Source organism: Apostichopus japonicus, chromosome 19 (assembly GCF_037975245.1).
Source record: "Apostichopus japonicus isolate 1M-3 chromosome 19, ASM3797524v1, whole genome shotgun sequence".
In the NCBI taxonomy this organism is placed as follows: Eukaryota; Metazoa; Echinodermata; class Holothuroidea; order Aspidochirotida; family Stichopodidae; genus Apostichopus; species Apostichopus japonicus.
In genome coordinates, this window is record NC_092579.1 from 13,464,526 (window position 1) to 13,486,067 (window position 21,542).

Genomic DNA, 21,542 nt, shown 5'->3' on the forward strand with positions numbered 1-21,542 from the left:
TTATATTTACATATATGAACTTCAGTGCTCAGTACAAATGGTGCAGAGCTATGTTGCCTGATGATAGCCACAGTGAAAAGAACTCAATGTGTGCGTGAAACTCACACGTGAAACTCACGTTGCAACGCAATGGAATAGCATGTTTATACATATATCTATATATGTATATCTATATCTGTATATATATATATATATACATATATATATATATATATATATATATATATATACATATATATATATATATATATATATATATATATATAAACCTAATTGCGGAATAAGGAGAAATATGTGGCAAAAAAATGTACGGTAGGGAGAAAGTGCCGTTAAGGGGAAAAAAACATTTCCCCCTAACGTTTTGAACGTCAGTTTTACCAATATAACGTGATCCGACACTCAAAAAAAGTATCAGGTTGTGAAGAGGAGTCGATGTACTGCATATTCATGAAATTTGAAAGATTTTCAAAGTCCCTAACAGGTACTTTTTTGCTTTGTTATAAAACAAGAAAAATATCAGCTATGAAAAAAAATGAACGGTAGGGGGAAACGTGGTTTTTTGGTGATATTTCTTGATTTTTATATAAATATTTTCATTATCTCTTGACATGCAGTACATAATAACATGCTAAACATCTCCAATAGTCGGATCGATTGATTTTACCTGCCCTGAAACAGAAAACCCCCATATACCATTTTCGGCTGACCTATTTTCAACAGTCAAAACATGTATCTTTGTGCACATGCGCAGTATGCACTTAAATCTTTGTGCACATGCGCAGTATGCACTTTTACTTTTCGTGTACAGGATTGGAGGAAAGGTACCGTACATCATACATTATTTATATCATACTGTATACAACAACTCTGGTCTAAGTGTTGTAGCGACGACGAAATGTTCGTTGTTGATGGATCGCTGGTAATTGAATTTGGCGATAGTGACAATGGGCCCGTAAGTTTAAATTTAAACGATTACTCGAAGATTATTTACTAAAACAAACTAAAAATCAAAACCACAGATGTTACGTTTGATTTCTTTAATCGCTCTGTGACACAATCGCCGATGTTCTCAGTTCTTACTGGATATTGGTCAGACAAACCATGTGGACTTAATGTGACTTCTGTAATGCATTTGTCGATCGAATGATTTTCCCCTGAACTCAGGACAAAGTTTTCATATGCCATCGGTCTTTGGAAATAAAAATTTCAGACATCAGTGTGACCGTGGGGTGAGCCATTTTAACAGGAATGAGTCAATGTACGTGTGGGTCATGTTTATATTATGTTGCACGCGCAAAAAAATAATGACAAAAAGGATGTTGTATCATATTAGCAACAATAGTCTCTTGGTGCATATTTTTTTCGCAGAACCAGCTGGGTCTAACGTTATCTAATAGGTATAGGCCCAGTGTGTTGTGATCGCCCATTTCTTGAGCATAGGGTTAGGGATAGGATTACGTTCGAAGGATATGGTTTCTCTTTTGATCTGTTTTGTGACAATGTAGCGTGCTGGTGCCGTGGGTCAATCACCTAATTAGAATCATTTTCAGTGAAAAGTGCGGGATAAATCAAGAAAGGTTGACCTTGCTGTGTATTCATCAAACTTTTGCAAATCCGAATTCTGCCAAAAAAGTGTGAAATAGGCCAGCATTAATGGAACTGTATTAGCATGACAAACACATTGCAATGAACAGATGTGTTGATTCAATCACATACCTTTACTTGAATAGCATGGTACAGTGCAATAATTGCATAATTGAAAGGATAATGTTTTCTTTGGTTGTCTTCATCAAATAACGAATTACTTCCATGTTTTGATGCATCTTTACATTTCTTGAGGGATGCAAAATTAGATATATGAAGGGATTTTGAAAAGATATATATATTTGTCTACGTTCGAATCATTTGTCTCCTATGTGCTCTACTATCATTTTGTACGCTCTAATTTACTCAAGGTACTGATGAACTCAAATTTTCCCATACTATGCCAAGAATCCTGTATTGATTTAGTGACTATGTAAGGCTTATTTTAGGTAGTTCGGGAACGGAAAGCCGGGCCTTAGCTTACACTGATAACATCTAATTTAATCAAAGTACTGATCAACTCAAAATGTACAGAACATACACTTCCAATAGCGCGTGATTTTAATCCCGCCTCACCACAGCGCAATCCAACAATGCGCGAGCCATGGGTGACATCATAATAACAATAACAAACTAGAATATGCTTCACAACTATATAAGCAGAACAAACAATTAATTACAGACGGGTGTACGTTTCATTTGCCTGTAGGCCCAAGCTATGCACCTATCAATGGAATGATTGTACCCTAAACATGGAGAGTTAAATGTGGATCATTTGAATCCCATATGCCTCACTTTACCCATGGAGCTTTATAGCTCCATGCTTTACCTAAGATGTCAGTTATCAGCGTGACTGTGTTGTGAATCCCTGGATCAGGGGTGAGTCGAAGTGGGTCATGATTATATCAGTGTTGCATTTATAAGCAAGACTGATGGCAGTAGGAAGTGTAGTGTATTTGTGTTGAACTTTAGACCCCCATATATATGCAAATTAGAACTGATGTCACATCAAGCTTCCACTTTCAATTGTTGTCATCTAACTGACATGCACCCAGTAGCATATATGCTTGCTGGAGGCAGCTCAGTTCCACTACTTCTAGCAGCAGGAACAACCGTTTAATATCTAACCATCCTGGACTTTGCCGTGCATCAAGTTATTTGTTCATTTCTGTGTAACTTTACCTGGTGTAGTTTGAAGATATGGTACAGCATCCAACACAAATACCACCAAATTACCAGCAGTTTTAAAACATTGCCATAATCGCCGAATGCAGTTACTCCGACATCCCGCAATAGGGGTTGTTGTCATACCGTAGAACCTGTGTACACAGTCTCATAGGCAATGGCTACACTTGTGTCAATAACAACGTTCGCCACAGCCATAAAGCAGGAGGTATATTGCTTATGCTGCAGTACGTACAGGGCTTAGCCATCGTTTAATTGAGGGTAGTGCAAGGCCCGATGAGGAGTACAGTCGAGGAATGAAGAATTATGAAAGGTGAGTTTGTATCAATTCAATACTCCTTCATATAAATGGCAAATTTATGTGTGATTTGGAAAATAAGTAATGGGAATGGGTTCACGAGACATTAAAGATGCCAAAACAGCATGAATTGAAAAATTGATTTCGTTTTGGGCCACATTTTCCATAGTTGTGTAACAATCAGCCATGTTTATTGGTAGTGAGTAGTCTGTATTTTAAGCAAATTGTTAAAAGGATAGATTAAAGTAGCCCTGGGATAATCTGCAGTTAGTAAATTTATGTTTGATGTGTGTGTACATGTGTAATGCAGTGCAGGGATTATTCTTGTTGTTTTCAGTTAATTGGGAGACTGAATCGTGTTGCACAGGTATTACATGTGAGACTATGAGTACATTGTAGTTTGTTCACAATTAATGTTAGTTTAATTTGGAAGTTTAGTCATATTACTTGTATTATTTAATAGTTGTAACTAAATTTTTTGGAAGTTAGTTTTCAAAGATATATCATGTTTGATGGTCTCTATTATTTTACATCAAGGTCAAAGTTAAATTGGGTCAACTTAGGTCAAAGTCTGTAAACATGACATTCCATGAGTGAAAAGTTTTGAGCTTCAAACTTTTTGGTAGCAATTAGTAAGAAGATAATCGCAGTCGTGTTTAATGCAAGTCATGATGTCAGTTTAGGTCAACAGATCATGGTTGGAAAACCTCTATAGTACAATATCTGAAGGTATGAATGTAACTTAGGGGAACCTATAGTATGCTGAATAGATGATCCCATTGTTTTCCATAGAGTCAAGGGTCACTTGAAGTCAATTAGAGGTTAGTTATAGGTGAGAACCTTTATAATTAAGTCTCACTCTCATCACTGAAGAAGTGGGAATTTGTTTGAACTCCAGCTTTCTTTGTATTTGCATGTACATCAATCATTGCTGCAAGCCCATTAAACTAAATTACACATTCTGATCAGCAATACTAAATGTAGATGAATATAGTATCCACAGTTGCTTATCATATTGGCAAGAAATCACTAAATCAATTGACTTTCTGGCTTTGCAAATCTTTTTTTAATAGCATGGATGCAACTGAATAGTCAAGTGGTGGGCCATCTTTGGAACTGTTGGTGAACCATGGAAGTGGAAAATGCCAAAATTGTCAAAAGACCAAGATGAAAGTTATCATAGCAAAGGAGAAGCAAAGCTATGTAGACCTGTTTGCATTGATAATCAATTGGAAGAAAGGAGGAGCCCTGTATGACTATGGGATCAAGCAATTACAATGGACACTACCAAACCAAGTAAGTACTGTAAAAAGCCCATCCCATCCACTAATCTATCAGATTTTATTAAAATATTAGAAACTAGGTCAAAGTCATCCAAGGTCATCAGAGCCGCGATGAAGGTATGTTTCCTGGAAGTGTTGAAACCTGGAGTTCTAGCTGTAAAAGTTGAGTGCAAGCTTAGTATCCCAAGAGAGGATGAGATAAATCCATATGGTCCAGAATGAGAGAAATGTAATAACCAGCGAATATGGGCAATTTTAGCTGGCAATTACACTAAAGGGTGGTAACATTAGGAGAAGATAAAGCATAAGTACTAAAAATCAAACAATAGAATATGTTTGATCTCAAAAGTAAACCAGCAAAAGAAGTTGACCTATAGCAGATTACAAATGAACAAGAGAACCAATACTCCTGAATGTAACTGAGGTATTAAAATGTGTGTGTGAAAAAAGGTACGTTGTATGAAGTTTTAATTGCATACTTCCACTATGGCAATAACTTGCTCAGAGAGATGACTGTGTACAAGGGGTGATCTTCATTTAAGCCAATGAAGTTTGAGTTGGACACACAGTATTAAACACTTAGTAAAGTTCAGCTAGCAGGTGAATCCTTATCACAATTTATACACCTTTTTAAACATTTCAAGAAGTATATTCGCACAGCTGCCACCCTAACACACAACACAGTAAGTCAAAATACTAATAACTTGAAAAAGTAGTGGGTAGAGAGTACTGTACATTTTTCCTTCATTTTTCTAAACTAGGTCAAATCTCCTTCAATCGTCCTGATTTTCATATCATCTGTACTTTAACTTGTAAGTACTCATAAACATCCTAACTTACAAAATCGAAAATGATAGCTGGAAATTAGCCAAAAACAACAAGTTCGGTGGCTCATTTTAGGCATTTTTTTGGCGGTTGTACATTACCTAATTGTAGTATGCTACCTTAAGCCTCGTGAAATTTTTCTTCTTCTCCTGAGGTAAACTAAACTACAAAGCATTAAAGTATCTGTAATTATTTTTCTGTTTAATCCCCAATATCAACTTTTTAAGAGCTCAGCTGGGTCAAATTTGAGCTTGAAATGGATTTCTGCTCTAGCCTCGTTGCTGTGCTTTCAATCCATCTGTTTCTTACATTCTCTGGAAAATTCCTTCTGTTGATTATTTTGTACTTCAAAAGTCCTTTACTATGCACAAACCTGTCTCCAGGTTCTGCGAGTCCTTTCTAAGGAGATGATAATCGGGCTGGGAGGGGGGTCCCAGACCTGGCATAGAGCAAAAGAAACACTAAATATAAATTTGATCTTATTTGGGATTTAAAGAGTATAAATTCTTCAAGGAGATAACTGAACTGCAGGATAAAAGTTTACAACTGGCAGAAAGCAATTGAGATTGTAAAGTAGGTGTTTTTAGGTGTTTATTTATTGAGATTTCATTATAGAGGGCGCCCTCTAAACACTGCCTTGTGTTAAATAAGGTTAAAACTAGCCTCACAATTGACTAGTCAAGGACTGCTATACCACATTTTCCTGTTACATTTACATTTAATGCATATTTGTTCAATTCTACACCTTTCCCATGATCTGCAAATAAGTAAAAGGGGGTTGGTGTTTACCGAGAAGAAGCAAAGTACATCACCAACTAACACTAACAGCTGGATTAAGCCAGGCCATGCCCATGTCAGGGCACATTTTGGGAGAAGCCAGTATATATTTTATTTATGCATCTGAACCATGCAAATTGAGGTGTTTAGTTGTACTGTACCTTGCAGATTTTTTATATACTTGTGTCTCAATTAAGGACTCACAAGTCAGAATTTGTTCTATGAATACTGTAAACCAGCCAATTATATAGACCTACTGTATATTGATGATTCTGCCATACATTTTTGACAACTACTGTAAGTTACAGATAAGTATAGCCCAACACAATGTATTTTAATACAGAGAAGTCAAAATGATACCCAGACTGACAATGACACATGGTAGGAGCACTATGCTGGCTATACCTGGGACTATAGCATCCCAATTGCTAGTAAACAGCAGAAGTCTGTGTTGTCCCGGGCATACTTTAGTTCTAGTTCATTGTTATAACATTGCTTACCTACAGGTGTAAATTATGGCAGAAATCATGCTCTTCAACAACAACACTGACACGGCAGGGCTGAATCTGAACTGTATCAACTCTGGAACAATGAAATTCCAAGTATAATTTGCTAATTTGTACTGCCCAAACATCATCTATAGTTGTTCAACTGTGTTACTTTTGAATTACCGTTGGTAAGTAAATTTCATGAAACTTCCTTTCCATAGTCCTTCAACTATGGTAATGCAATCTTGAATTTAAGCCTACTGAAATATGTTGGAGACTTGGAGTAGCATCATCTTCACCATTCTTTAAAATAATGTCAAACATTACAAAATGCAAGTTGCTATGTGAGACAAAAGCTCAGCCAAAAGTGAGTTATATGATCTCAACCCTGAAAATCCATTTTTTTAGCTAAATAAGAATTTCCCCCCTCAAAATCACTCAAGCATGAAATCATGAAACATTTCACCTGAAATATCAACGGCTACAGTAGCCTGACCATGTTAGCCTATAATTTGCTTTTTTGGGGCTAAACTGAGAGAAATCACATTTCTTATAAGCGTACCACAACATTTTATTCTTCTCCATTGACTAACACACTAAACTTGTCTTCCTTAGAGGGCCCCTAGAGCATAGAAGATATGTCCTTTATGGCATTCCTACCCATTTCCTCATAGCTGATGACTTGGCCTATCATGGCACTTGTTAATCCCATACCTTTAATGTCAAGATTTTGAGCTGCAAGGGGTGAAAGTTTAGAGCAGTGGTCCCGCTCCTTTGAAATGGCTATCCGGGCAAAATCTCACCATTTCTACTTCATTTTTCTAAGATAGGTCAATTCTCCTTCAATCGTCCTGATTTTCATATCATCTGTACTTTAAATTGTATTCTTAAAACTGTCCTAGTAATAAAATCAGTGATGATACCTGGAAATAAGCCCAAAAATAATTTTCCTGAGGGTGGCCGATATACATTGCCTTATTGTGGTACACTGTCTAAGTGGTCAGTCTGATCATTTCATGCAATGTCTTTTTTGAACAACTTTGCAACTGAACACAAATAAGTTCCAGACCTATAGTTGAAGTGAATATACTGCAAACAGTAATCTTGGCGCTTTATACCCAATTAGGCAGTAACTTTGCTGATGTTCCAGTAATATACAGCACCTATACTGTACCTGAGAGTGACAGAGTGACAATGGTTTATTCCCATCGTCCCCTCATCCCCATTTTACACTGCACATAACCAGTAAACAGTTTCCAGGAAATTTTACCACACTGTATTTCTCCTCAAGGGGTATTTGCATTTCCCCTTAAAGCAGCATTTTTACGCTGGGTCGCTTTTTTCCACCTTTTTAACATGTGCATCGATTTTTTTACATGTATCAATCATAAAACAGCAAACTAAGATACCATCCAAGTTTCACCCTGCCAAGAGCATTAATTAGCGAGTAATTAACGATTTATGGCGATAACGAGTAGAAGTGTCCTCAACAAAGTTTTCAATCTCCAAATCCACTACTTTGAATTCCACCAATCAGTGAATAGTATATTTATTCATGAGCATTTTGCGTTTGGTCGCCATTTTCTACTCTTTTAACATGTCCATCAAGTTTTTTACATACATCAAATCACAAAACAGCAAACTAAGATATTAGCCAAGTTTTTCCCTACCAACAACGTTAGTTGGCGAGCATTTGACATACAAAATTAATCGCATTCAGTTCCCCAAACCCACTAGTTTGAATTCAACCAATCAGAGATGCAGGTTTAGTTAAATTTAGTTAAATTAGCCAAATTGTTGCAAATTTTTCGACTTTTATGCCACCATTTGAAGTAAGATTTAGGTAGATAAGCTAATTATGTATGTAGTTATGGCATAGTGGAGTCAGTGAGGTTGAAAAAAATCATAGAAAAGGACGCAAAATGCTCCTTTAAAGTCATATGTCGTAGCGTCTACCTACTGCCAAGTGATGTACTTTAAAATCCTAGGCTGCGTCTAGAGGTAATCTTTTCTCATGAGCTTTCCTATTTATTCAATACTGCTGTGTACTGTAGAAAGTAAAATGCAAAGTAACAAAGTACAGTTTACTGTATAGAGTAAATGTAAGTTTATCACGTAGAGGAAGCTGGAAAAACTCTGTTGCGATGCATGGTCAGAAAGTTCCTGTTCGAGCTGGCTCTTGCAAGTTAATTAGAAATTTTTGGTATAACAGACAATAGCAGTTTGGTGTGAAGAGGAAGTGTCTTCGATATTTCTCCAAAGATGGGCGTGAACTAATTATGCAAACCTCAAATATCACATTTTACCAATATTTTGGGTATTTCAAGGTCAAATTCGGTCACAGTTAAAAGGTTTATTTTTGGTTTTTAATACAAAATTAGTAAGATGTGTATAGTTATGATGCAAAGAACGGGCTAAAACATCTTTTGTATTAGTTATTATTAATGCTCTGATGAGCAGCTTAAAGTGGCGTATATGAGAGTAACATCAGCCCTACAGAAACATGCATACAAGGGGAAATAGCACTAGTAACATTGTATCTTCATTCAAGGAGACCATGTTAAACATCATTAGAATCTATTGAAATGTATTTATTAAAAGTGTTCTGTCTTTGACTCCCTCCCCCAACACCCCCCCCCCCAAACACCCTCCCCTAGTGCATTATGCAGATTTGTATACAGTATATTACTGACTTTTACTGCAAAGAGACTGCATAGCACATGCATTCAAGGTATACTGAATTATTTGGTATGGTAATCTTCTGCTTCAAATTGTCTGTATGCATGCATAACCCAACCCCCCCCCCCCCTTCCACTCACATCTTCTACCCAACCCTATATCAGAATAGAAAATGAATGTGTACCAGTGCATACATGCACAGTGTGTACTTTATATGTGTGTTCAGTACAGTGTTATTTTACACCAAGCACTAATTAAAAACACAGTCCCACTGTCCACAATCATGTGCAGTACTACACACTGTACATTTCATTTCATTTATTTGTTTCCACATTCAAAAGGTATTACACAATAATAGAACAAAATGTATGTGACAAGTGGAGGAGGTCTGAGAAAGCCGAGGCTCTTTAGAGGCAGACCCGCCGCCCCCCCCCCAACAATATAAGAAAAGAAAAAAAAAATGAATTGCACACACAAATAAACTACGTTACATAAGATAACATGATACTATTTAAAGAATTATCATATTATATATACGTAATGACAAAAAAAGACAAAAAAAAAAACATGTATGTAATGGTGATTCAATTCAATACTGTGCATATTTCAATGTCATATTAATATATTATATACTTGCAATGTAGTGTCTGCTTCTGCTATAATTCACTAAGTTAAAAGTCTTTTATAACTTAAAATGAAGTTGAACCAGTGTACATATGTAGTACATATAGTACACACTATACATATAGTACACACTATATGTACAGTGTGTACTATGTATACATGTTCAGTATGTAGTGTTATTTTACACCAAGCACAATAAATACATAGTCCCACTGTTTGCATGCAATCATGTACAGTACATACTGTACATGTATGTACTGGTCATTCAATTCAATACTGTGCATATTTCAATGTCATATTAATATATTACTTGCAATGTAGTGTCTGCTTCTGCTATATATAATTCACTAAATTAAAAGACTTATAGTATAAACTGAATGTTTAAGCAGTTTAACCTGTTATATTTAAATATATATTAGTTTAACCTGTACTAAACATGTACCTGTACACACATATAGAACACACTGTACATGTATATGCACTGGTTCACATTCATTTTCTATTCTGATATAGGGTCGGGTAGAGGATGTGGGTGGGAGGGGGGTGTATAAACTGAATGTTTAAGCAGTTTAACCTGTTATATTTTAATATATTTAAATTAGTTTAACCTGTACTAAACATGTACACACATATAGAACACACTGTACATGTATATGCACTGGTTCACATTCATTTTCTATTCTGATATAGGGTCGGGTAGAGGATGTGGGTGGGAGGGGGGTGAGTTACATGTAAACAGACAATTTGAAGTGCAGATTACAACCATATATATCATTCAATACCTTGAGTGCATGTGTTATGCAGTCTCTTTGCAGTAAAAGTCAGTCACATACTGTATGCATATAAGAAGGGTAATTCTCAGGGCTTAATGCCTGATTATTGCTTTAATTCATTTTAAAGGCATGGATCGAGACTCGCCCCAAACCGCGTGCAGCCATCTGAGAAAGTTAACTTTCCGTTGCTTGCAAGTGACGTTTTGTTCGTGTCGCTACAAAATGCAGACAGTACAGTAATGAAACCTGATACGTTGTTATCTTTAGCTGGACCTGAGATGTCCATCGCTGTATTGCATGTACACTGTGCTGTGGTTATTGACCGCAGCTGTATGTACTGACTGTACACTAGTGTATAATTACCAATGGTAGCAAGCTGTGTGTGTGTATTTTCTGTGATCGATGGTGGTGTCTAACACTTCTGTTATACCTCATTCGAAACTAGGTCAGATAACCGGCATTAGACGTTTTTTTGTGCGCGAGTCTTCACACCCTTTAAATTCCTGGCAAACAACGCTGGCAACCTATAGTAATAACGTGCTGCAGTGGTGGATCCAGGGTTTATGAAAGAGGGGGATCATTTTAGGACATCACATGAGAGCACTGACAGCTTGTCTACATTGAAGGGGGGAGGGGGATTTCTGGGGTTTATCTCACAGAAAATTGTAAAAGAGGAGCCCTTCTACCCCACCCATCAAAAAAATCCAATGTACAATAATTTACAATTATGCACACACAGAATTAGGGGACTCAATCAGCCTGGTTGGGCATCCCCTGGATCTGCGCCTGGTGTGTGTACCTGTGTATGTATATGAAACATTTACCAATTTGTAATTCACTTAGAGAATCATCCTGCTCTCTTTCCATATAAATGAATCATATGTGGGCCACAGGACCATTATTGGCTGCTGCCTGGATGGGCCCTGGTACAGCAAAAAATTGGTGTATTTTTAGATACCCTTTATCTAACAGGTATATATACTGCAAAAAAGGGATTATCCTTGTCTTTTTTCAATTTTGGATCCCTTATTTGAAGGAACCTAGACAACATACATGCACAGAGTGTGAAAGGTAGCACACATAACCTTGAATCCTGGTCATAAACCAACATAACATGCCCATCCAACCCTTTGTCTCTTTTCACATGCATATTCAGGTACCCAGTTCAGTGGAGTATAGCACTGATGGGTCAAAGTAAACATTGTCAAAGTGCAGTGCAATACAATAAACTAGGCTCATACTGTATCACTCATACTGTATCACTGCAAGATGCCATTTATTATGATAATGTCACAAATCAATTTGTATCACATGATCACTGCTTTTTGCAAATTCTCACTTTGTAACAAGAAAATGACAAGTTAAGACCAAATTTTACAGTTGTTCCCGCATTAAGATTACTTCATTTTTCGAATTTGTGAACAGGAGAGCATAAAGGGTTATGTGTGAATTTGGGGAAGAAGATGTTATATCCATTCAAGGTTACGAAGTAGGAAGAAATTCCTTCCACACATTTTTTAGTTGCCCTATGGTTTACATTTCTTTAAATTTAATCTATTTGTATGTTGATTAGTGGCAATGGAACTAAGCCCTAAAATCTCTGATACGCTTTATCTCCCATCATGCAAGGTGAAGTCATATGCCCCAAAGCAAACAAGATTATTTCATTTATGTAGAACAAGAAGCCAGAGTTGATTGTTGAGGTGTTCACCTTCACAAAAATACCATTAATATCGACACCTCTGGTTGACTGATGGTAGCCGATTTATATATTTCCCTCATCTCACTTACTGTACATCCACATCACATCTCACATACTAAATGACTCACTTAAGCATTATTATATACTAGTAGTTGGGAGAAAATCACCCTGGGACGTTGTCACCCATATCGAAGATAGGGAATAAAATTAAAATTTTCATAATTGGACAGATCTCAAATATCAATTTTGATTTGAAATCTTGTAGAGCTCCTAAAATGTCATTAAATGGTGCAATTTTCCTGTTCATGAATTTGATAGTAAAAACTTCATTATTTCTTAACAGTTGCAATATTGTTTAAATTATTGTCACAAGGTGACCAGCATGCCCACTGTCCGGAAAATTATGATGTTAGTACAGTAGATGTTGACAATTTCTGTGAGAGGTTGTCTTTATTTTGTCATCCTCTGTCATGTTGCAGAGTTGTGGTTAATTAATTTTGTATCAAAGCAGGATATCTGGCGAAATGAGAACTGGTTGGCAATGTCCCACTCTTTCACACTCCAAATATGCAAGAAGTTAAAAGATTGTGGACAATACATGCTGTATACAAAATGTGAATAGTGAATATTATGTTTAATTTAATAGAAATTGGTTCAATGTGTGTGAGACCATTTTCCATTCAAATTTTCAAAAGTAAACCAATTCTAGACCCAGTTTTAAAATCACAGAGAAGAAAAGAAAAATATTCCCTGAATATTCAAGCTTTGTCTTCCAGCTACTAAGATTTACTTAGACTGGACAAGTATTATTATAAGGTGTACTGTACGTGTATTAGCCAAGAGGATTGTGCATTGTTAAAAGGACCTTATTCCCCAACCCCCCCCCCTCCCCTTCAATCAAATCCTTTTTGTAACAACTACAAAACTTGCCAGAGGTTCTAACACTCTCAAAAGGATTTACAAAATGAAAAAAAAGACACATCTTCCATGAAGCTCATTAAAAGAAACTTCTGTATTGGCACAAAATTATAGCATGCTGTAATTGCTAGAAGCTTCAGAAAGTACTTCCTTGAGGCCTTTTATTTCCAAATTGTTCTCATCTAAATGAACACAATGACTGAATGTCCCAGTAAATTTCCTCTAAGGTGGTTATAAAACAGTTTAAGGAATTTGGATTATAACCACTGCTTTCATGACCATATTTCCTGGCCTAATTGTCTTCTTTCATCCAAGTTTCAAATTTATGAAAACCCAGTATAAATACATGAATGTACATATTTATAAAACGGGATATGAAAACCAGTTAAGAGTAATAAAAATTAGAAAAGTCCCCAGAATCCTAGATTCAAGTACTACAGCTCAATACTGGTACTTTGTCTTGTACATGGACAATGTCTACATAGCTGGGTTCATAGGCTACATAGCTAAGTAGTTGCATGTAACTGGTGAGTTTTCAGCTCTAACACCTAACACTGCAGGAGTATGCTGCCCTGTTTCAAGGTTAATGGCCTTGTGATGTGATTTTATAGTTACTGTGACTTCCAGAAGCACACATAGCTCAATGCCATTATGAGTGATGAGTGTGTAGCATTGTGTGTGTACACAGCTATTACAGATTTTGGGCTGATTCTTACTCATTGAGAAAATAAAATACGGTAGTTTTCTGCTCACACAACTACAAAACACTGAAGATCACGTTTTAATAAATTTGAATAACACAATGGCTGCTTAGTCAAAAGTTGTGATATCTCTTGTAACTGAAATGCCCCTCCTTACATATGAAGTATAACCTATCATTTCCAGTAGGTTTCAACTGGTTAAATCATGAGCTCACCTAGGTCAATGAGGGGATGGGCATTTTGGGGGTCTACTGGCAGGGGTACCCCACTAGTAGAAATTACTGGAAATGCCCATCACTTACATATAGAGTCGTGCCAATCAGTTTCAAGTAGTTTTCAACTGGTTACCTCATGAGCTGACCTGGTCTAGAAGGGATGGGCATTTTGAGGGTCTACTGGCAGGGGTACCCCACTAATATAAATTACTGGAAATGCCCATCCTTTGCATATGAAGTGATACCTATCGTTTTCCAGTAGGTTTCAACTGGTTACCTCATGAGCTGACCTAGGTCAATGAGGGGATGGTCATTTTGTGGGTCTACTGGCAGGGGGACCCCCCCCCCAATATAAATTACAGGAAATGCCCATCCCTAACATATGAGTGATACCTATCATTTTCCAGTAAGTTTTCAACTTGTTACATCATGAGCTCATCTAGGTCAATGGGGGATGGGCATTTTGGGGGTCTACTGGCAGGAGTAAGCCACCAATAAAAACTACTGGCAATGCCCATCCCTTGTATCTGAAGTCCTAACCAACATTTTCCAGTAGGTTTCAAGTGGTTACCTCATGAGCTGACCTAGGTCAGCCGTGAGGGGTCAATTATTGATCACTGGCAGGTGTACCCCACCACCAATAATTACTGGCAATGGCCATTTGTTGCTCTTGGGGCCATACCTGACACATTGTACTTACTTTGATGTGGTTACCACGAAAGCTGATCTAGGTTAGCTAATAGGTGACCTTAAAGTTGCTCTCCCAGCCACACCCAACATAGCCGGTTTGCCAGTCGTCTGGTTTCATATACAGGAATGCACTGTGAACAATTTGATGTACCAGGCAATTGGTTACCTTCCCAGCTAACCAAACCCTCTGGGCTCCCGCTCTACTATGAGAGTATCAACCTAGCTAGTGCACGAGAAGAGTGCGAACGTTTCTCTGGTCTAGCCATCAACTATGCATTCAAATTGCACAAAATCTAACACAGCATAAACGCTCAATATGCTAGTTCTGTCGAAAACTTACACATGTGGATGCAAGCATATGGCCACTGAAAAAGATGCTGTAAACGTTCACGAAGGGGGCAAATTTTTGTGGTGATATTAAGTTATATACAACTCATCCCTACCAAATGTAACTTTTTAACTTTTGATTGACTTGTGATTGATTTTCAGGGGCATGTGCAGGAATTTCCATGGGGGGGGGGTCCAAAATGTTATGAAATGTAATGATTGCCCTACTGGGGGGTCTTAGTGGAAATTTCCGTGGAGGGGAATTGTCCGGGGAAAATTGTCATGGGTGGGAATTGTCCGGAGTGGGGATTGTCCAAGGGGCAATTGTCGGGCTTTGCAATTGTCCGGGTGGGAATTGTCCGGAGTGGGAATTGTCCAAGGGGCAATTGTCGGGCTTTGCAATTGTCCGGGTGGGAATTGTCCGGGTGGGAATCGTCCGGGTGGGAATCGTCCAGGGGGCAGTTGTTTGGGAACCGTCTTACTAACTATTGGATTTTTAGAGGAACCCATTTCCCATGATTGCGTCCATCAAACGAATGGAAATACTGGAACCTACCAACTGAAACGGAAAACTTGCATTGCTTCCATTTCTGTTTTTTGTAATCATGTTTTTTTACACAAATCAAAATTAACTAACAAAACAAAAGTATGAAGCTAATAAAAAACAGTTAAAATTAGAAACCTTCAACCCAGCTATTGAGACAGTTGCGGTGTTTATAAACAGAGCACATTGACTGCACATGAGGTACACACTCTCGTGTACACCTACACATATGTACAGTAGGTATTTAAGCAGTCTGGGAGTTTCTAGCAACACAGTAATATGTGAGAATAATGCATGGATGGCACAAGTTTCGATTGGCTAGTTTTTAGCTCATACTAGTTTGAGCTATAGCCATGTTGCAGCTCTATCCTATGTGACTATTCATCCACCTGTAAAAAAATACATATATGTTGCTTAGTCCTTGGTGGATAAACGAAGAAACTTGTACAATGATTATCAAGTAAGGTAGCATCAGTGGTATTCAAGAAAGTTGAGGTCACAGGTCAGTTAGGAGTCGATAATTATCAGGGGTTTTTGTCAACATACAAAATATGCTTCCCTTCTCAAGTTAAAAATGGTTGATGGTGACGGTTGGTCAAAATTATCATAGGTTAATGGCCTATTTAGCATGTTCAGAAATTTTCATTTGGACAGGATCTATTTGGGGGTACCTGTACATTTGTCACCATAAGTTAATGCATTTAGAATTTTTTCAGGTGTAGGTTTATATAATGGACCTATCAATTGTATGATGCACCCTCGGACCCACTGGATAGGTGCCTCAATATTTAAAATTAAGCTGGACATTTGACACATCCTTGCATAGTAAATTTGATACATTGATGCATGTCGTTGACCCACATCAAATTTACATTAATTGACTGACCATTTGCTGCCCGTGAAAGATTCTTTGTGGCACATTGATGCACCTTGACACACTTATTGTAGTTGTAATGGTGCACCAAATGTCCACTTTGACGGAAGCCTTAGTCACATAAATCTTTGGACATGATGCACATTTAATGCACCATTCCAGGGGTGAGGGGGATGTCACTGAGTCCCTCTTTCAACTGATAGGTACATAGTCATAGTACAGCCATATACCACCAGGGAGTTGTTATGGAACAACTCCCTGATACCACAGCCTGTGTCAAATACACATTAGTGTGCATGAGAGGGAATCAGTTAAGTTGATTGATTATTCCTCTCACTGTTTACATGTGATTGTAATCTGAATATGTGAACAAGGCCATGGTGTTTGCCAATTGTCTGCCTGGTAATCATATCACATTACATGCCTTTAATACTAGTTGAGTTGACACTGATCAGAACTGAGCCTTTAATTGGTAAGTGGGTCATTATTGCCGGTCCACAGCACAAACCACAGTATTCAGTTACATTTTGTTGACCTGATCTGAGTTCATTTCCTTTTCAGTAATGTGAATTTATATTGCTTATAGAGAGGAGCATAAACATTGCAGTGAAAATGTTTAATAAAAATAAGTTTCCAATCAAAATGAAAGTTAAAAATTTAAGAAAAACTGTTGAAAGTATTTAAGTACATTTTACCACTTTAAGATTGTTAAAGCTTTTTTCCACAAATATCTCTTTTTGCAGACTCGGTTACAGTATTAATTTGCTGTATATTGTTGTGCATAGTCTGAAAGTTTACGCCCCCCCCCACCACCCACCTTTCTACATTGACCTTGCAAATGCAATCTCCTCTAAATAAATATCACATTACTTAGTATTAGTTTATGCACCATTGGTGCTCTTGCTTTTATTTATCATGGATGTCTTAACAATATTTTAAAGAAACACCAAAGTTCTGCTTCATATCCCTTATCCTATGATGAAAATACATGTAAGTTTCATTTTAGTTAATAATTATTTTTGCCACTGAATAATTTTTTTAATTGTGACCAAATGAAAATTGAAGAATAATTATAGTCAAGTGGGGTAAAAAAAAAACAATTTACCTAAAGTTTCCTCTAAAAATTGATGAGTAAGAGGTATTGTTTCGGTTCCAATGTTCAAGTGTGTGGAGTGGGATTCTCTTAAAGAGAATCTAACAAAAATAACTATTTTGTAAATGGAAAGTGTCGTTTTTTGCGAAAAATGTTGTTTTTTTTTACCCCCAAAATTTGCTTAATTCGGGGTAAAAAAAAACAGTGCCGGGGTAAAAAAAAACAATGCTAGAAAACAGCTATTTTCTTCATGAATGTATCTTAAAATCATGTTTGCATATAATTACATCTAAGTATGAGCTACTACCTTTACATGAAAAAGGAAAAAAATTGTGAAATTGTCTTAATTCGTAATTATGGATGGCTCGTGTCATATGTCATGCTCAGCCATATTCATACTGTACAGTGTGTATATGATGCTACACAAATGTGGTGTAATATAGTAGAAACATTAGAGTTGAGCCAATTTCAGTTACTTCTGCCCAATTATTTAACATTTTTGACACATGACAGACATGAAAACTATTTGCCTAACCTCTAAAATCAACATTATGGAAAAATTTATTCATTCGGGCAAAATAGAGAGTACATTGGAGCCGGAAAGTACTTGTTTTTTTTTTACCCCATTCGCATCATTTTTTGGGGGTAAAAAAAAACAAGGCCCCCCCATGAAGCGTGAATGAAGTTGGAGTAATTCTACCATGGGGGAGTGTAATATCACTAACTGCTATGCTGTAACTGCTGGAATAATCTCCACATCATAGAAGCTGGGTAATGCAGGAGAAAGTTTCAGATATGTGGTACAAACTTCAAATTTTGCTCGTTTAGCATTCGCTTGATTCGATGAAGCGCTGATTGGCAGCGAAGTGACATAGGGTTCCAGAAATTATATAATAATATACTAGACATGTAGGACTATCATATTGGTAGATAGTCTTTAAACAATGATGTGTGTTGCAGGAATGATGCATATTTATGAGGGGGAGGGCTTAGCAATATGTTGGTATCAAAAGTTTGTATGCACGATAACTCAACAAGGGGATGACCGATCATTACCATACTTAGTGGGTGGCCCATAGTGAGTAGATTAACCCTATTGATTTGGTGCTCATATCATGAATATTAATGAGGTAATGGGGTCAAATGTGAAAAACTCCAAATTGCAATAACTTGGCTACTATTAGTCGGAATTTCGTCAAACTTGGTATGATGGTATTGGTAGATAGTCTTTACACACTGATGTGTGGTGCAAGTGATATCATGCATATTTATGAGGGGGCGGGCTTAGCAATATTTCGGTTTGAAAAGTTTGTCCAGATAACTCAACAAGGAGATGACCGATCATTACCATACTTAGTTGGTGGGTGGATCATAGTGAGTAGGATAACCCTATTGATTTTGCTGCTCATTTCATGAATATTAATGAGGTAATGGGGTCAAATGTGAAAAACTCCAAATTGCAATAACTTGGCTACTATTAGTCGGAATTTCGTCAAACTTGGTATGATGATATTGGCAGATAGTCTATACACATGTTGTAAGTTGCAATTGATATGATACAAATTTATGAGAGGGCAGGGCTTAGAATTACTTTGGTAACAAAACTCTGTGTGCATGAATTGCTGTTGTTGATATAGCTAGGGCTTTCTTAGAAATTTCCCTATGAATGGAACTAATGAACAGCAGCAATGAACCATAAAATGTTTTCATTCTGGTTATTCCTGCTTAGCATAGCTCCAATATATGGCTAGAAATGTATGCATGTTCATGACCTTGTTATAATATTGTTCATGAAAGTTACCAAGACTCTTTTATGGCCGGCTGAAATGACGTGATATCATGAACATTTCCATCAAACGTTGTTTTCAGCAACTGCTGACTCTCTCTATCATCCAGATCTATGATTTTAATTCCACTTTGTTATGTTGAAAGTGTTAATCTTTGCAGATATGTTTCCCATAAATTTAGCCTTAACATCAGGGGTAGTCCGTAGAAATAAAGTGTTATTTCCAAAGAAGCCTTTTAATGTAGTGAGTAAGATAATGGTAAACATGTTGTATAGGTGTGAAGTATAAGGTGACATCATCAATTAACTTAAATGTAGTTCATACTATATCAGTTCTAGAAATAAATATTGTTTTTTATGTTCCTCCTGGGTCTGGCAATGTTCTGTGTTAGTCATAAGGGGGTTTGGATAATGCCAGAGTTGTTGAAAATATTGATTGCTAGTCATCATTACAGTCAATAGGCTATTTATGTCCAGTTTCTTTACCCAATTTTATATACTGGCACACATTAAATGTAGAGAGTAATGAAGTACTGATACCATTGCCTCATTACTCTCTACATTTAAAGTGTGCTTACAGTCAAGTGTTCTTTTTCTCTTTTCCTGTAAAGGTTGGCAAATATTACAAGTGGAGTGGAAGGGACACATCCGCAGTCTAACAACACTTTAAAAAATTTTACAAGAGAAAGGCAGAAATGAAATTGCCAGGTAAGATTATACTGCAACTCAGGGAACTTTTCCAATTGTTACTTATCTGCTATCATCAGATTTACAGTAGCCTACATGCAACGTTCTTCGCATTGCAGCTGAACAGCGCAATGTACAGAACAAAGAGTCTGCTGTTCAAAGTTATCTTGTGTTACATAAAGATCACAAAACATACATGATGGCTTAACGATATATTAAAAAGATCTAATTTAAAAGAAATTTCACCAGAAATTAGGGAAGAAATTAATCTGTACTCAAACACAGTTTTTGTTTTGACTACTGTAGCAACTGCAGCGTGGGTTATGTCGCAATCTGCATTTGCTAAGATGAGGTCACGTTTGCAACTTTTTAAAGTATATTTGAAATATCCATCCTAAATGATTAAAAATTGTTTCTCTGTCAAAATGTAATATTAGCATTCTCATACTTTGAGAACACATTTAGAAAATTATTTATCGTTTTTTAAGCTCACTTTCAAGGGCTACCAGACAAATCTTTTGAATTGTTTGTTTTGTATATAATAACACCAAATCTTTCACATCAAACTATGTGTCGTTTCATCAGTTTTAACAAATGTGCAGTAATCTAACTAGATGCATTTACTATTTTTGTTGCATTTTCAGGTCGGAAAGAAGTACTGGCTTTCCTTGAAAGTCACCCAGATTTAAAGTATGATTGGGAAGCATTCCATAACAAAGAAATGAATGAAGTTCGAAAAGCCCAACTGGGGGCCAGAGACAGGGAAGAGGAATGGCATAAAAAGTAAAGTGGCCAAATAAAGAGGTGTATACAGTAAAATTTAAGTAATGATGTTTTGATGTTACCAGTGACTGCACACAAATAAAGGGGTGGATACAGTAAAATTTAAGTAATGATGTTTTGATGGTACCAGTTACTGCACACAAATAAAGGGGTGGATACAGTAAAATATAAGTAATGATGTTTTGATGGTACAAGCTACTGCACACAAATAAAGGGGTGTATAAAGTAAAATATAAGTAATGATACTTTGATGGTACCAGTTACTGCACACAAATAAAGAGGTGTATACAGTAAAATATATGTAATGATGTTTTGATGTTACCAGTGACTGCACACAAATAAAGGGGTGGATACAGTAAAATATAAGTAATGATGTTTTGATGGTACCAGTTATTGCACACAAATAGAGGTGTATACAGTAAAATATACGTAATGATGTTTTGATGGCATCAGCTACTGCACACAAATAAAGGGTTGTATACAGTAAAATATACGTAATGATGTATTGATGGGACCAGTAACTGCACACAAATAAAGAGGTGTATACAGTAAAATATAAGTAATGATGTTTTGATGGTATCAGCTACTGCACACAAATAGAGGGTTGTATACAGTAAAATATAAGTAATGATGTTTTGATGGTATCAGCTACTGCACACAAATAAAGAGGTGTATACAGTAAAATATAAGTAATGATGTTTTGATG

At 36.7% G+C, this 21,542-nt stretch overlaps 1 protein-coding gene and 1 long non-coding RNA gene across 9 annotated transcripts in view; both read left to right on the forward strand.

Moving 5' to 3' along the window:
• Nucleotides 1-21,542, forward strand: part of LOC139960716 (zinc transporter ZIP11-like) — a 56,555-nt gene that overhangs the window by 328 nt on the left and 34,685 nt on the right. The window lies entirely within an intron of this gene.
• On the forward strand, nt 263-21,440 carry LOC139960126 (uncharacterized). Of its 7 annotated transcripts, none has more exons than XR_011790371.1 (6): nt 269-3,082; nt 3,860-3,899; nt 4,141-4,363; nt 6,459-6,628; nt 19,978-20,074; nt 20,698-21,431. It is a non-coding gene; the product is annotated as an uncharacterized lncRNA (long non-coding RNA). The 7 variants fall into 7 exon arrangements; XR_011790372.1 differs by having other exon boundaries at nt 3,860-3,888; nt 20,698-21,430; XR_011790368.1 differs by having other exon boundaries at nt 263-3,082; nt 3,860-4,363; nt 20,698-21,440.